Source organism: Stegostoma tigrinum, chromosome 2 (assembly GCF_030684315.1).
Source record: "Stegostoma tigrinum isolate sSteTig4 chromosome 2, sSteTig4.hap1, whole genome shotgun sequence".
Classification (NCBI taxonomy): Eukaryota; Metazoa; Chordata; class Chondrichthyes; order Orectolobiformes; family Stegostomatidae; genus Stegostoma; species Stegostoma tigrinum.
Window position 1 is genome coordinate 32,549,257 of NC_081355.1, and position 15,722 is coordinate 32,564,978.

Sequence of the window (15,722 nt, forward strand, 5' to 3'; positions counted from 1 at the left end):
TAATACAATGGTATTCAAAAAAAGGAACACAGCCTTCAGCAAGATAAAAGTAGAATCCTTATGAATATAAATAAAAGATAAGTAACTCAATTATACTGTAGTCTATGTGCAATCAAATAGGATAAGGGAGATGGAGGAAAATCTTACAAATAAATCAGTGAATTGAGAAAAAACATTAGAACCATCATTATGTAGAATTTCAGCTGTCAAGAGTAATTGAACAAAAGGTGTAGGTAAAAGGGCTGAGTGAATGGATGTGTACAGGGCTCCTTTCTAACCTGCCATGTTAAATGTCTAACACAGAGAGATTTGCTTTTGGATCCAAAATGGACAAATAGCACACAACAAGTAGTGGAACATCTAGGCAGTAGTAATCATAAATGTTTTAAGATGACAATGCACAAGGTGCTATCCAAGTTAATCGATTCAAGATAAGTTGATTTTCAGGGGCTAGGAATAGAAAATAGAAAATTAAAAAGGACAACAATTATGGCAAACTGCAATGTTGAACAACGACAGAAAGCATTTAAAATAGCATTCAACACAATGCAGTGAAATATCTGGCAAGATTCCAGTGACATGGCTCGATGAGATCTCTCATGATACCTTACCAAATGCATTTTACAAAGTACAAACCCTGCTGCTGTAGTTGTCCTCATGTGCATGCAAGCTCAATCTGGCTACATTCCGTTTCAGGAAATCAGCTGACATCGCCAAAGCTCTGGCAGCTCTTGCACCCACTCATCTTTAAAAGTCCATTTTGCATTCAGACTGGCAATGTCAGACCAGAGCTCCCCTTTACGGTTCTTGACATTTATCCCAGACATGGTGGATGGGGGGGTTTGATAGTTCTGTGGGCAGGGAGATGGAAGCCTGCTCAATGGGATAATGCAGACATGGAATGTCCTCTTCACCCACCACCAGCAGTGGAGGCCATAACAGCAGATCATGCCAACCCGGTCTGAGATTACCATCCAGGTTAGTGCCGTGTCAGCCAACTGGAAGAATGTCCAGTGACATAGGACTATTCAAGTCCAAGTGCCACCACCATCTCTCCAATACACTGTGTCTTTGGTATTTTATCTGCCTCCCACCAAGACTCTTCAATTTTCAATATTTCCTGCAATATCTTCACCAATCGCTCTCACCTAGTTGAATCCCTACTCCATTAACTCTGCTTGCCCTCTCTGCTGGCTACTCACTCACTCTTGACACTTTACCATCTGCCATGAAAATAAGACATGTCATGCACTGTTTTCTCCTATAATACCTGCTTCTCTCTTGCTCCAAGAGGAAAACAGCTCCCAATAGTACAGAAAGTCAAGCCTGTGGCTGCCGGGCATTCAGTTCCTCACCCCATCTTGACTCTGGCTGATTGATTGACAATGTCCAAGGCCCCAGACTGTTATTAGACGCTGTCATTGACTTACCTTGGCAGGAGCCACTGAAAGACGGCTATCCCTGTTGGTTTAATAGATGCCACTGACAATCATAACAAGTTTCCTGCCTTTACAATAAATGAAAAAAAGGGATAGCAATAATATGGACCCAGAATCTTTGAGCTGGGGAAAGCACAAAAAGGCAAGGCAATGCAAAGCAGAAAGATTCAGAGTGAATGAGCACTACGACAATAAATGGAGCCTGGAGATGCAGACTAGTCCAACCAAGAGCTGAATTTGTATTCCTGAGTGCACAGAGTCTTTGCTGCAGCTTGACAATGATCATTTCTGGTGCAGCCTAAGGTGTGGCATTAAAGCGCAGAAGCATCCTGTGAGTGGATTGTAGGTGCCCTGTGAGGGTCCTTAGAGGTTGGTGCATGTCTATGGATGTAAGGTGCATTTGGCCAGTCCCCATGGAGTGTGTCCTGAGAGGTTGGTGCCAGGTGTCCAACATGGAGTTCTTTTGGAGCAAGCAATGAGCTGAGTTTGTTTGGTACCTGCTCAACAATATCCACCTCATTCAGAGCATTCAATAAGATAGGAAGCTGAATATTAATGATGTGAGTTGCATTGTAAATAAGGTGTTTAACAAGTTCAAGCCCCTTAACTGGAATCTCACCTCTGCCTCGCAAGAAACCACATCACTCATCAAAAGCATAAAAGTTGGTGTGAGATACTTGTGACATCAAGTTCAGCCTCATTGGGATTCTCATCTGATTTTGCCACAAATCCACATTGCAGCCCACATTGCATAGAACCTGATAAGATTCCATCCGCTTTTCCACTCATTAAAACATTAGGAACAAGAGAACACAGAAGTAATGTGATTTTCCAAAGAAATAAGTGCAATGCCAGAAAATATTTTCTCTCACAGCAAATATACAGGCCTAAATTGCATTGTCTGGAAGTGTGGCGGAGGTAAATGCAGTTGAAACATTCAAGTGAACAAGATATGCTTATTTAATTAGAAACAACATGCAGGATTACAGAGCAAGGGCAGGAGAATGATATTCAGCCATGATGATACACATTATCCTTCGGTGGCGGAGGGAGTGAAAGCTGAAAGTGGTGGTTGGGGTGCCAATCAAGTGAGCTGCTTTGAATTGAATCATGTTTAGTTTCTTCTCATTGCTGTGGAAGTTACATCGAGGCAAGTAAAGTGTATTACATCAAATTCCTCACTTGTGCCTTGCAAACGGTGTATGGGCTTTGGTGAGTTAGGATGCAGGTTAACTGTCTCACAGTCCCTAGCCTCTGACCAGCTCCTCTAGACATGGTATTTATATGGCTGGTCCAGTATGATTTCTCATCAATGGTAATACCTCGGATGTTGATAATGTTGGATGTAGTGACGGTAATGCCTTTGAATGTCAAGGGGCAATAGTTAAATTTTCTCTTGTTGATGGTGATAATTGTCAGGCACTTGTATGGTGCAAGTGCTACTTGCCTGTCACACCCCCTTCAAGGTAAACTAGAAGTGGATAATATATTACAGGTTTGTCCATGATACCTACATCAGATAAACAAATATAAAGGAAAATTTGAATTGACGTTTCTTTTATTCTTTCACAGGACATGGGTTTTGCTGCTAATCCAGCATTATTACTGTCTGGCAGTTAAGTGTCAACCATACTGCCGGGATCCTTGAGTCACAAGTATGCTGAAAGATTTCATTCCCTAGAAGACATTGGTGAACGGAAAGGGATTTTATTGATTGTATTACATAAAAATGTAAAGTCGCCTTAGTCCCACCAGAACATAGGCTGCTCTCTCATTAGAGAAAGATGAGTGAAGGTGGTTTAAACTGAGTGTCACCATACTTTAAGTGAGGGTAAAGGTTGAGAAGGAGAGGCCTTCATTGTGACCTTGGCTGATGGGGGAGTTGAGCCATGCTTTGGTGTGGCTCTGCATCGTAAACAAGCCATCAACCAATTTAACTAACCAAACTCCAGTACTTGAATGGTCACCATTAGGCTAGCTTTTTATTCCAGACAGTTATTGGATTCAAATTTCACCATCTCCCATAACACTATAAGACATAAGGGCAGGAGCCATTCAGTCCATGAAGTCTGGTCCACCGTTCAGTGTATGATGGAGAATCTGATAACGCTCAACTCAACTTTCCTGCCTTTCCCAGTAATCCTTAATTCCCTCACTGATCAAAAATTTGTCTGCCTCAGCCTTGAATATACTTAATGATCAGGCCTCAACAGCTCCTATGGAAAGTAATTTCTCTGAGAGAAGAAATTCTCTCTTATCTCTATCTTAAATGCATTACTCCTTACTCTGAGATTATTAGAATCTCCTGCAAGGTGTGGGTGGGCACAACCTTTCTGCACCTATTCTGTCAAGTCCTTTCAGATTACTGTAAGCTCCATCTCTCATTATTCTAAATTCCAGGAAGTGCAGGCCTAATTCTGACAACTTCCGATAAAACAGTCCCTCCATATCTGGTATTAACTGAATGAACCTTGTCTGGATTGCTTCCGACTCCAGAATATCTTTCCTTAGATAAAGGGTCCAAAACTGTTCACAGTATTCCACATGTGGTCTGCCGGATTTAAACTCATGCCACCAGAACATTAGCCTGGGGCGCTGTATTTCTGGTTAAGTGGTTTTGCCACTATGTTAACAACTCCTCAAGTAACAGTGGATGATAGCCTACAGATGATAAAAAGCAAGATTTAATAAATGGGTTCAGAGAAGGCTGCTAAAGAAAAAAGAGAGAATTAGCAATGTACAGGGATTTTTAAGGAATGTTTCTGTAAATGGAACGGTCATTCCTGAAAAAAAAACAATGGAGAAGAATGAAAAGCCTTCCAAGAAGTAGATAAACAAAATGAGTGGGCCGGAATGTAGTGCTGCAAGGGTTCGCAGACAGAGGGATAGGGGGACAAGAAAAGGGATTTGTTAACAAGAAGAATGTTCTTGAAATGGAAGGTTGGAAAATGGTGTAACGTCACACAGTAGAGGGAGGAGGGCGTGAAATTTACTGTAGGATATTAAGCAGGTGGCAGAACAAGACTGTTGGCAATTTGTGAAAGAAAACCTCTAGACTGTGTGACCCAGACGCACTGGGGTCATCTTTTAACTGGAGAGCTCATTGAGTGTTTGGTGGACAGGGTACGTGCTGCTCACATCCAGTAGCATAGGTTTGTTGCATCGAGGATGATCTGATCAGCATGTGGCCTCTCATTGGACCTCAAAGGATGATTGAATTCCACCACAAGAGCGGTACATCTAAAAGAAAATGCGGATGTCAGCAGCTGGAGGTGTTGTCACCAACTATAAGTCTGTGTCACCTTCATATCACAGTTCCTCAAAAATGCACCTTCAATGAACAAACTGCTCTTGTCAAAATCACAACTGAAACATGAGGGTGAATTCAGTATACTGCAGTCACAGCACAAAACCTCTTCTGACAACAGCATTGGGTTACTGAATATCCTTAACAACATACAGGGTCTGCACTGGGAATCATGGAAAACATAAAAGCAGAAGTATACATGTCATCAGCCTGCTCTGCCGTTCGATCAGAGCGCATTGATCGAGATCTCGCCTTTCCTCCCTATCTCTTGACAAGCTTGCCTAACAAAAACCTTTCAATCTCAATCATGAGGATTTGCTGGCCAAGAGCCTGTGGACTTTTGAGAGAACGAGTTTCGGATTACTACTATCCTTTGTTTGAAAACAGCACGTCCTCAAGTGTCCTTATTTCAGTCACTTTCATCAAGATAATGCATCCTTGCTGGCATTGATTGTATAATGAATCAGTGCTCTAACTCCTTGCAGGGTAAGTCAGACTTTGTGTGCAGCACCATCAACTGACCCTATAATTGCTACTATCTTGGGTATTTCACTGACCTTTGACAATAGTTTGTTAGTTAAGCATCTAATGAAACACTTCAGAAATGGGATATGATCACCTACATTCATATTTAACCAGGCTTCTGTCAGCAATCGAATGTGAACAGTTTTTGAGAAGCCATCCAGTCGGAAACAAAGCCTGCCTGCTATTTTTGCTCTCCATAAAGCAGTAGATTTACCTCTCCCGCTTCTAAAGCAGAAGATATATCTCAGTAGACAACACAGTATGAAGCTGGAGGAGCATAGCAGGAAGCATGAGAGGAGTAGGGAAGTTGACATTTCATGGTAACACCTGTCCAGTAATATTTTCCTCCATCATTCAAAGCAACAGTTGATCACTTGAATAAAGGGTATTTTCAGGAGCAAGGGTTCATCCATTATGAAAATTTGTGCAGAACTTCTCTAATTATCATGCCAGTATTAGGAGTCAAATGTTGCAAGTCATTTTTCCCAGCCAAACATCACTGCAAATCATTTGGTATCTCATGAATAATGTTAAGTTTGCCAGTTGGCCAGTTGGCAGAATCAGAGAAACTGACATTGTCAAGAAATAACAGGGAGTCCCCTTCACAAGAACTGTGCAAAGCTAACACACTACTCAATCTTCCAACCAATCTCTAGCTCTACAATCAGAATTAGAATTAGAATTCCTTTCAGGAATGAGGATGAGGGGTGTCACTGGCTAGGCAGCATTTATTGCCATCCCTAATTGCCCAGAGGCAGTTAAGAGTCAACTACATTGCTGTGGGTTGGACTCACATGTAGGCCAGACCAAGAGTAAAGGACATTAGTGAACCAGATGGGTTTTACCCCTGACAATCAACAATGGATTCACAGTCATTGTTAGATTCTTAATTCCAGATATTTTATTGAATTCAAATTCTACCATCTGCCATGGCACGATTTGAACCTGGGTCCGCAGAACATTATCTGGGTGTCTGGAGTGGCCATCGCCACTCCATCCAATTAGATTTGTTGTCACAAGTACTCAGATGAATACAATGAAAAGTTTACAAGTCATCGCTTATGGTGTCATCTCAGGTACAAAAGTGCCTAGGTACAGATTCTAAAGGGGAAAGAAAATTCTTAGGGGAAAGAAAAAATTAGAAAAATAAAGAAATAAAATGTTCAGAGTAACAGTCCTTCCAACCCAGTCCACGTGAGCACCCAGCCTCTAGACCACATCAGGCTTGATTCCATACCATATCAGGCTTCATCTCAATGATCTCAAGGCTGGGAGACAGCTCTGGAATCATCTTGAGGCAAGAAGCCCATGCTGAGGCCATGCAGGGCCAAAAGACCACCACACTGAACTACCAAGAGACCTTGAGGTTGGTTGGCTCGCCGAGCTGGTTTGTTGTTGTTCCACAGACGTTTCATTACTCTGCTGAATAACATCATCAGTGCAGCCTCCAATGAAGGGCCTTGTTTTCCTGCCTGGTTTAAACTCTAGAGCCCATTGAGCTGGATTACCTCTCTTCTGGTTTTCCTTTGCAATGGAGTGTATATGGGGTTGAGTTCTATGTGTTTGTTGATGGCTTTTTTCGCGGAGCACCAGGCTTCTTGGAACTCCCCTGCTTCTAGGAACAGCACAACTCGAACAAAAATGAGACCCCAGTGAAACCATCTCCACAGACAACATGCTGAAGCTACTAGACCTAGGCCTCACCATCCACTTCACTTTGAACAGCCAAACATATGAACAGATCAACGGGACACCCATGAGATCACCTATCTCTGGACTAATAGCCAAGGCGGAGATGCAAGGACTAAAAAGTACTACCCTTCTGCTAATCCAACCAAAACTATGGATACACTATGTAGACGACAACCTTGTCATCATTAAATGGACCAAACTAGAAGAGGCACACAAACTTATAAACAACAACCTCACTTGAATAAAATTCACCAGAGAGGTGGAGAAGAACAAACAGTTCTCATTCCTGGACATCATGGTAGAACACAAGACAAATGGGGAACTGCAAACAAAAGTACACTGAAAAGCCACACACACTGACCAGGTACTGAACTTCAATAGTAACCATCCCAACAGACACAAACCAACCTGCGTGCGAACACTATTTAAACAGGCAACAACATACTGCATCAGCACAGAACTACACCAAGATGAAGATGAATACCTCTTCTAGGTTTTCAAGGACAATGGATATCCAAAAAACTGGGTCAGAAGATGCTTATTACACAAACAACACCAGGAAGATACTGCACACCCTTCACGCTACCTTACATCAGGAACACATCAGAACTAACCACAAGATTCCTACGACCACCGGGCATCAGCATAGCACACAAACCCACATCAACACTATGCAAACTGCTCACCTGAACCAAAGACCCACTACCCACTATGGTCAGAACCAATGCCATATACAAGATTCCCTGCAGAGACTGTGACAAACACTACATCAAACAAACAGGAAGGAAATTAACAACAAGACTACACGAACACCAGTTGGCTACAAAAAAAAAATCACCAATACTCACACATCTCCATCCACATGGATATGGAGAACTACCAATTCGATTGGGACAACACCAAGATTCTGGGACAAGCAAAGTAGAGACAGGCATGGGAGTTCCTGGAAGCCTGGTGCTCCACAAGGAAAGCTGTCAACAAATACATAGAACTTGACCCCATATACACTCGATTGCGAAAGAAAACCAGAAGTGAGGTAATCCAGCTCAATGGACTCCAGAGTATAAACCAGGCAGGAAAACACAACGGCGCTTCATCGGAGGCTGCATGATGATGTTACCCAGCAGGGTAATGAAGTGTCTGCAGAACAACAACGAACCAGCTCGGTGAGCCAACCAACCCCAACATCCATAACCCGAGCTACAAATCTCCTCCAAAACCTTAGACACCAAGAGACCTCTACTCACATAACTGAAGACTCTCATCGCTGGGACTGCACTGTACACCTTTTCTGCACTCATTCTACAATACAACAGCAGCAAGTTAAACTCTTACCAAGGAGCCAATGGATTAGATGGCATTAGTGCCCAGAGTCAGAAACCCAGCCATTTTTGCCATCTTTAAGTACCAACATTTAGTTGCTTGGCTAATTCCAGTTGGATAATGGGGGTCGAGGTGGGGCAGGGAGGGACGTAGGAGACAATGAAGAATGGCCAATGAGAGGTCAACCTGCTGCAGCAAATTTGGGAGTTGGGGAGTGTTTCAGAAATCTTCTCTGTGTGGAGTGGGGACAAGGAATGAGTGACAGCAGGTAAAGGGGTCTAGGACAGCAGATTCCTAGTCTCTTCAAGTGAAGCCAGAAGAAGTAGGAATGCAAAGTTTTATTTAAACAGCGATTTTGATGGCTGTACAGGCTGCTTTTAGCTGCATGTGTTCCCTGTGACCCCAATTTGACTTCATTAGGAGGTTCAGAAAGAACTCATCTATTACTAAAACTAACAGCAGAAAAATCAGAGATTGGCAAGTTTCATGTGATCAAGTGAGAAGGATGAATCGACTCCCATGACTCCAACCTTCCCAGTTGACCATAACAAAGATAATTGCCCTTTATAGCATGAAATATTAACTTTCTGTGGAGTCTGAGATAACAAGGCGTGGAACTGGATGAACACAGCAGGCCAAGCAGCATCAGAGGAACAGGAAAGCGGACATTTCGGGTCTGGGCCCTTCTTCAGAAAAACTTCTTCAGATCATATTACCTGCTAGCCCCACACAAAATAATAACTATGAAACATCAAGTGTATAGCTTTTGAGAAATCATGTGGATACATACACAGGTGCAAAGTTAAATCAGATGGTATCTAGTACAAAAAGGATGAAAGGAATTCTTATGATATCTTTGAGACATAAATGTTTTAATATGAGACCACCGTTATTTAATTCATGGCTTTTACTCTAGCAATAGTGAATGTTTCTTATGTCTTTAAAATGCTCAGTGTTTTTTTCCAGTTTGTACTGTAATTTATCCTATAAGAGACAGAAGGAGCACTTTCACCAAATCTGCAGTCACAAATCCATCTCCCCTGCTCTGGTACAATCAGTTCCTTGGAAGACATGCTGGTTTATGTACTTCTTTTTGTGTTTACTATTTCCAAGCTAAATAATTGCAAGTAATATATTTCATCTCCATTATGTGAAACTTAAAGATACAAATCAAAATGGAAGTTGAAGGAAATTCTTAACACCTGACTAGGTGAACTTGTTTTGACTTGTTTGATAATGTTAATTTCAGTTCAGGCAATTTTGTTTATTTCACATCTGCTTTGTGAAGCTTGGTTCATCTATGCAGTCAGCAAATTACCATGGCCATTTTGAATCAGTGGTCTCCTTTCTTCAAACCTGTTCAATCCAGGAAAGTCTCCAGTATTAAAATCAGATAATGTAATTTGAAAATCAATAGTCCTTTTTTTAATGGAGCCTTTTCATTCATTTTCTGTCAGTTGTGGACAGATTAAAAATAAATTCCCGTTAGATTTCCATTGTAATTATTAAGCATAAACACAGAGCACCCACAAGGAGAAGGATAATGAATTGGATTTTGTTGGAAACCATAATTCAATCCTTTTCCTGACGTAAGACTAGGGGTATAGGAAAATATGAAAAAGGTTCATTTTACTCCCTCATGAAAGTATTAGATTGACCAGTTATTTAGAGTATCAATGCATAAAACATTCAGTGGAGTATGCTTGATGGACTGAATGGCATAAACCTGGCTCTTATATACCGAATATTTGTTACTCTTAACATCTGCTAATCTTGTCCAAATAAACAAGAAGACACAAATCATATTGAAAGAAGATCAACTCGTTACGATCTGATAAAGTTGTCAATCAAATAAAGTTAGAACTACCCTTCAAAATGTGTAAACCAACCCCTACTGAGTTGTATCAATTACTTATTCTTGGAGTTCAGCCAAGTATTCATAATGACACCATTTGGAAACTATCAAGTGAAACAATTTGAACAGATGGCCAGGGATATACAGGGAGAAAAAATCATCTGTGTGCTTTTCAATTTATTAAACGGTGTCAAGAGACAGAAGGGATTTAGTGCAGTGCTTTACATTTCCTCAGCAGTATAATTACTATTGTATTTCAGGGAAACATAGCAAACAATTGAATTGTCATTGAGATAAATAACGAGTTAACCTATGTTTTGTTGCAGTGCTTTTAGTACTGATTGTTGGCTAGGATGCTGAGACAAGTACTTTATATTTATCAAAACTTTACATTTTGACAAATGTTTAGTGATCTCTTAATTTTGATTTAAAAATGTTTCCATACAACAGATGTTATACTATGTACTAAAAACTTTCTATATGTACCTTGGTCCTTAAGGCCAGAAGGGAATAGAAAGTTCAGTAAAAAAAAATTCCTAAAGGATTAGGGCTATTTTCACTGGAGTGTCAAAGCTGAGGGGTGACATTATAGAGATTTATAAAATCAAGAAAAACATGAATAAGTTTTTTTTTCCCAGGATAGGGGGATCCAAAATTAGAGGACATAAGGTGAGAGGGGAAAGATTGAAAAGGGACTTAAGGGGCAACTTTTTCATGTGCACGGTAGTGCATGTATGGAATGAGCTGCCAGAGGAAGTGGTGGAAGCTGGTACAATCACAACATTTAAAAGGCATCTAGATGGGTGTATGAATAGGAGGGGTTTTGAGGGATATGGGCCAAATGCTGGTAAATGGGGTTAGATTAATTTAGATTGCCTGTTTGGCATGGATGAGTTGGGCTAAAGGGTCTGATTCACTGCTGTATAATTCTGAGTCTATGACTCTAAGACAGTAAATCAGTTTCACTCATATTGTTCTTCACTTTCATAATTGCTTTTTGGATTTAATCTTCACTGCAGTGTAAAATATCTAATCTGTGAGGATTTTTCCGTTTTCTATGGGAGGCCATTCTTAACAATCATTTTAAGTTTTGTGACAATGGCATCTCCTTTTGTACCAGGTCAGATTCCTGCTGATGTTACTGAATGCATGAATCACCCAGCTATGTCAAAGGTTATATCTCACGTCACTAAAGTGTTATTCATGAGTGTTTGTCACTACACCTTTACCCCCTTGACAATGTAATGGCAAGTGAGAAAAATAAAACAAGCATTATCATTGTTGTATCTTTCAGGATCATAGGAGCCATTGGCGATACTCATTTTGTGAACATTGTCCATTACAGAAATAATTGTTTGAAAAAGAAGATTGTGACACAAGCAGTCATCATGCAGATACTCGTATTTTCCAATCAACCCACATCAGAGATATTATCACATACCTTTGGCCTAAAAGATATAGGAGCAGAATTAGACCTTCTGACTCGTTGAGTATGCACCACTATTTAATCATGGCTGTTTATTTCTCAACCTCATTCTCCTGCCTTCTCCTCATAACATTTGATCTCCCTACTAATCAAGAACTTAACCCTATCTCTGTCTTAAAGACACTCAATGACTGACCTCCAGAACCTTCTATGGAAATGAATTCCACAGATTTACCACTCTCTGACTGAAGAAATTCCTCCTCACCTCAGTTCCAAATGGTCATCCCTTCTCTCTAGTACTGTGCCCTCAGTCCTAGTATTTCCTACCAGTGGAAACATCTTCTCCACGTCCACACGTTCCAGGCCCCTTAGTATTCTGTAATTATCAGTGATCACTCCATCATTCTTCTAAACATTCTTCATCAAGTACAGATCCAGAGTGCTCAAATGTTCCTGATATGACAATCCCTTCATTCCCAGCATCACACTTGAAAACTTAGCCTGGACCATGTCTGATGCCAATATATCTTTCCTTTGTTGCAGGTCCAAAACTGCTCGCAATAATCCAAATACGGTCTGACTAGAGCCTTATATGAACATCAACAATACATCTCTGCTCTTGCCCTCTCACAATGAATGCTAACATTGCATTTGCCTTCCTAACTCCCAATTGAACCTGCATGCTAACCTTAAGAGAACTAGAACTCCAGAATCCCTTTGTGTTTCAGATTTATGAAGTGCTCCCCATTTAGAAAATAATCTACATCTCTATTCTTCCTACCAAAGTGTGTAACCTCGCATTCCCCACATCGTATTCCATCTGATATTTCTTTGCCCACTCTCCTAGCCTGTCCATGTCCTTTAGCAGGTTGAAGTGGGATTTGAACCCAGATCTCCTGGTTCAGAGATAGGGTTACTACCACTGCTCCTCTAGCACCCTGAAATACTACCTCCAACAATGCAGCATTCCAACAGTGCCACTCTGAATTGCAACACTAGCATTCATCAAGAACCTAAAATGTTCAGACTGTTACAATTCAATTAGTCTTCACATGCACAGACTTAGTGACAGTGTTCTCAGCACTGTTAGGAAATTGTGAATTCAAATTCCACTCCAGAAATTAAGCATGTGTCTTAGGCTGACACTCTAATGTACTTTGGAGGGAGTGCTGCACTGATGAGGTGCTATTTTCCATGTGAAACATTTGCGTCCTGGCCAAATTATTCCGTCAACTTGGTGATCTTTGTCATTTCTGTTTTTGGGAACTTTCTATGTATAAATCATGTGAGTACATGTGACAATAAAGCTAATTCTAATTCTATTTCTGTATTTGTACATTACTGGAGTAAATTGGAGTGGGACATCCTGAAGTTATAAAGATGCTATTATAATTCAAATTTCTTTTTTGTTCTTTCTTTCTTGGAACCAGAGATGTTTACAGCACAAGAAAAGAACATTTGAGACAATTAGCTGTACCTGTTCTTTGTTGTAGCAATTTCAAACCAATTCACCTATTCTGCTTTGTTTTCATGGCCCCTGATATTTTTTGTTTCAATTATTAAAATCGAATTATTTGGCAATGAAACACCAAGAAACAGTAATTGATGGGGAATCTTTCGTAGAAAGACCCCATTCTGACCACAGCAATGCGTGATCCTTCTACTTGTAACTTCATTAGAGCACATCGGTTGCAAGAATTTACAGCAAGCAGGATTGTGAGCTACAGGGCAATATACATTTGAGTCCCATTAAAATTAATTATGAAGGTCATTGTTAAAGTGTACGAAACACAGAATTCCAAGATTAATGTGGTATAGGTGAAAGAAGCCAAGCAAATTCAAAAGTAGTTCTCAATATGTCACCAACAATATTCACTGACATTGCCTCATATACCTGACAGTGAAAGTGAACCATGGCTTAGCGTCAGCATGGAGTCAAACATACAACTGTTCCGACTGCTGCTAGGTTATCAGCAGCTATTCTATACTATAGGATGGCAAAGTGTAATGATTGCCATCACCCTCAATGTTGGGCAAAGTTGTCCACTTTCACTGCACATTTACTTTTTCCAAAGTACAGCAATTTTTGTTGGCATTCTAGCTGGGCAGCTGAGGTGCAGGCCTCTGTTTCTCGTCTGCTAGCACGACCACCTGTGTACTGTTTACTTCTTGCCCCTTGTCTTTTTAAAAGCCATGCCAGTATTTATTGCTATCCCTAGTTTCCATTAAGAAGGTGGTGATGAGACTTTCCTGAACTGCTGCAGTCCAATTGGTGGAGAAAATCCCAGAGTGCTTTGAAGCAGGAAACTTCATCCATTTACACTGAAAGAACAATGTGTTCCAGGGTGGTGCCTGACCTGGATGGAAGGTCGGTGGTGACTGTGTTCCCAAAATTCATCTGCTTTTGCTTTCCAAACTGGTAGAGGTCATGGGCTTGGGTGGTGCTCATGAAGGAGTCTTGAAACATTGCCAAAGTACAGCAGGTGGTACACAGTGCAGCCGTGGTAGGTTGGAAGTAATAAATGTTTGAAGGGATGAGTGGTCTACTGATCAAGCTCATTGTTTTGATCCTAATGGTGTCCAGCTTCTTGACTGCTACTGCAGCTGCACCAATCCTGGCAAGTAAAGGGTATTCCATCTTATTCCTGTTGTGTAGGTGGAGAGGCAGTTTAGTGAGCCAAGAAGTCAAACATCCACTTCAGAATACTCAGTCTTCAACCCAGCATTTATAAGATTGGTCCAATGAAGTCTACACATGTGTAGTTGCGCTGATGCTTGAAAACATTATTGGTAGGTGAACAAATTGTTAATGGTGCTCTGGTTCATTGTCATAACTGGCTGGCCGCTCATCTCATCCTACAGTTGCAGAAAAATGGAGGGCGGCTGCTATGAGGCCTGCAAAACCAGTTTTCAAATAAAGCTTGCATTTCGAGATATGCTGTGTAATGCTTACATACAGGTTCATTTCTGCTGATGAGTGGGTGAGAAAGAGAAGATATAGTTGAACCAAATACCACTAACTAATGAGGTCAGAAGCTGAGATGACCCAGCGGAATCCACACTAAGCACTAATGAGAAAAATATTGCTGAGTGAGTGTAGTACGCTGGTTAGAATTAGAATTAGAATTAACTTTTATTGTCATATGTACTTAAATGAATACAGTGAAAAGTTTACAAGTTGCCACCTACAGCCCCACCTTAGGCATCAACGTCCCTGATTTTTATTACAAATTCTTAGGGGTAAAGTAGAAAAACAAAGAAATAAAATAATTGCAGCAATAAATTAGAAAAATAGAGAATTAAGGGTTCAGAATAACAGTCCTTTCAACCCAGTCCACACTAGGGTTTATCTCGAGGCCAGGAGCCAAGTCCACGCTGATACACTGCTGCCGCCATTTTCACAATCAGAGAAAAGTCTGCATAAGCAGAATGGAAAGAAATGGTGAGGAACTATTCCTTCAATCAGTGGCCAGTTCTCCCTCATGCTTGCTACTGAGAGTCTCACTAAGAGCAAAGGCAAAGGGAGAAATACCATACAATTTGAGTAAAGAGGTGAATGACTACAGGAGACTGGATGGAGACTAAGGCCAGCACCTAGTGGGCTAAATGGGGAAGTGAGTCTGCAAAGTGGATTGGAGGAAGTTGCAAAAGAGAAGAAGGGCTGAAAGATAGAGTAAGGGTCTACGAAGGCTCTAATGGGCCTGAAAAGGGAAACAGTGACTGCAAAGGGGAGAAAACAGTTTTAAAGTTTTCAAAAAGTAATACTCGGTTAACTGGAGACAGGAAAAGTGCGGTGAGTAAATTCCTGCAAATGAATGTGGACTCTCTAGATTAAAGGTGCAGGAGTTCGGGAGCCACAATGCAAGAGAAAAGTGTAGTTGAGGCTTTTATAATTAAACTGTGATTCAGATGTTTAATTAAATATTGAATAGTTTTATTTCATAATGATCGATATTTATGGGTTATCCCAAACCAAAAGCATTTAACATGGTATGAATTGCTGAGGATGCAGAGGCTGTGGCAGACACAAGTATACAACCAACTAGCTGTGGCCTCACTAAACCATGAAAAGCGTGCTTAGGATTGGTGGCCTTTTGTGTAGAGAAGTGTGTGTCAGTTTTTCTTATCTTTTAGATGCTAACCCATGTCCATTGT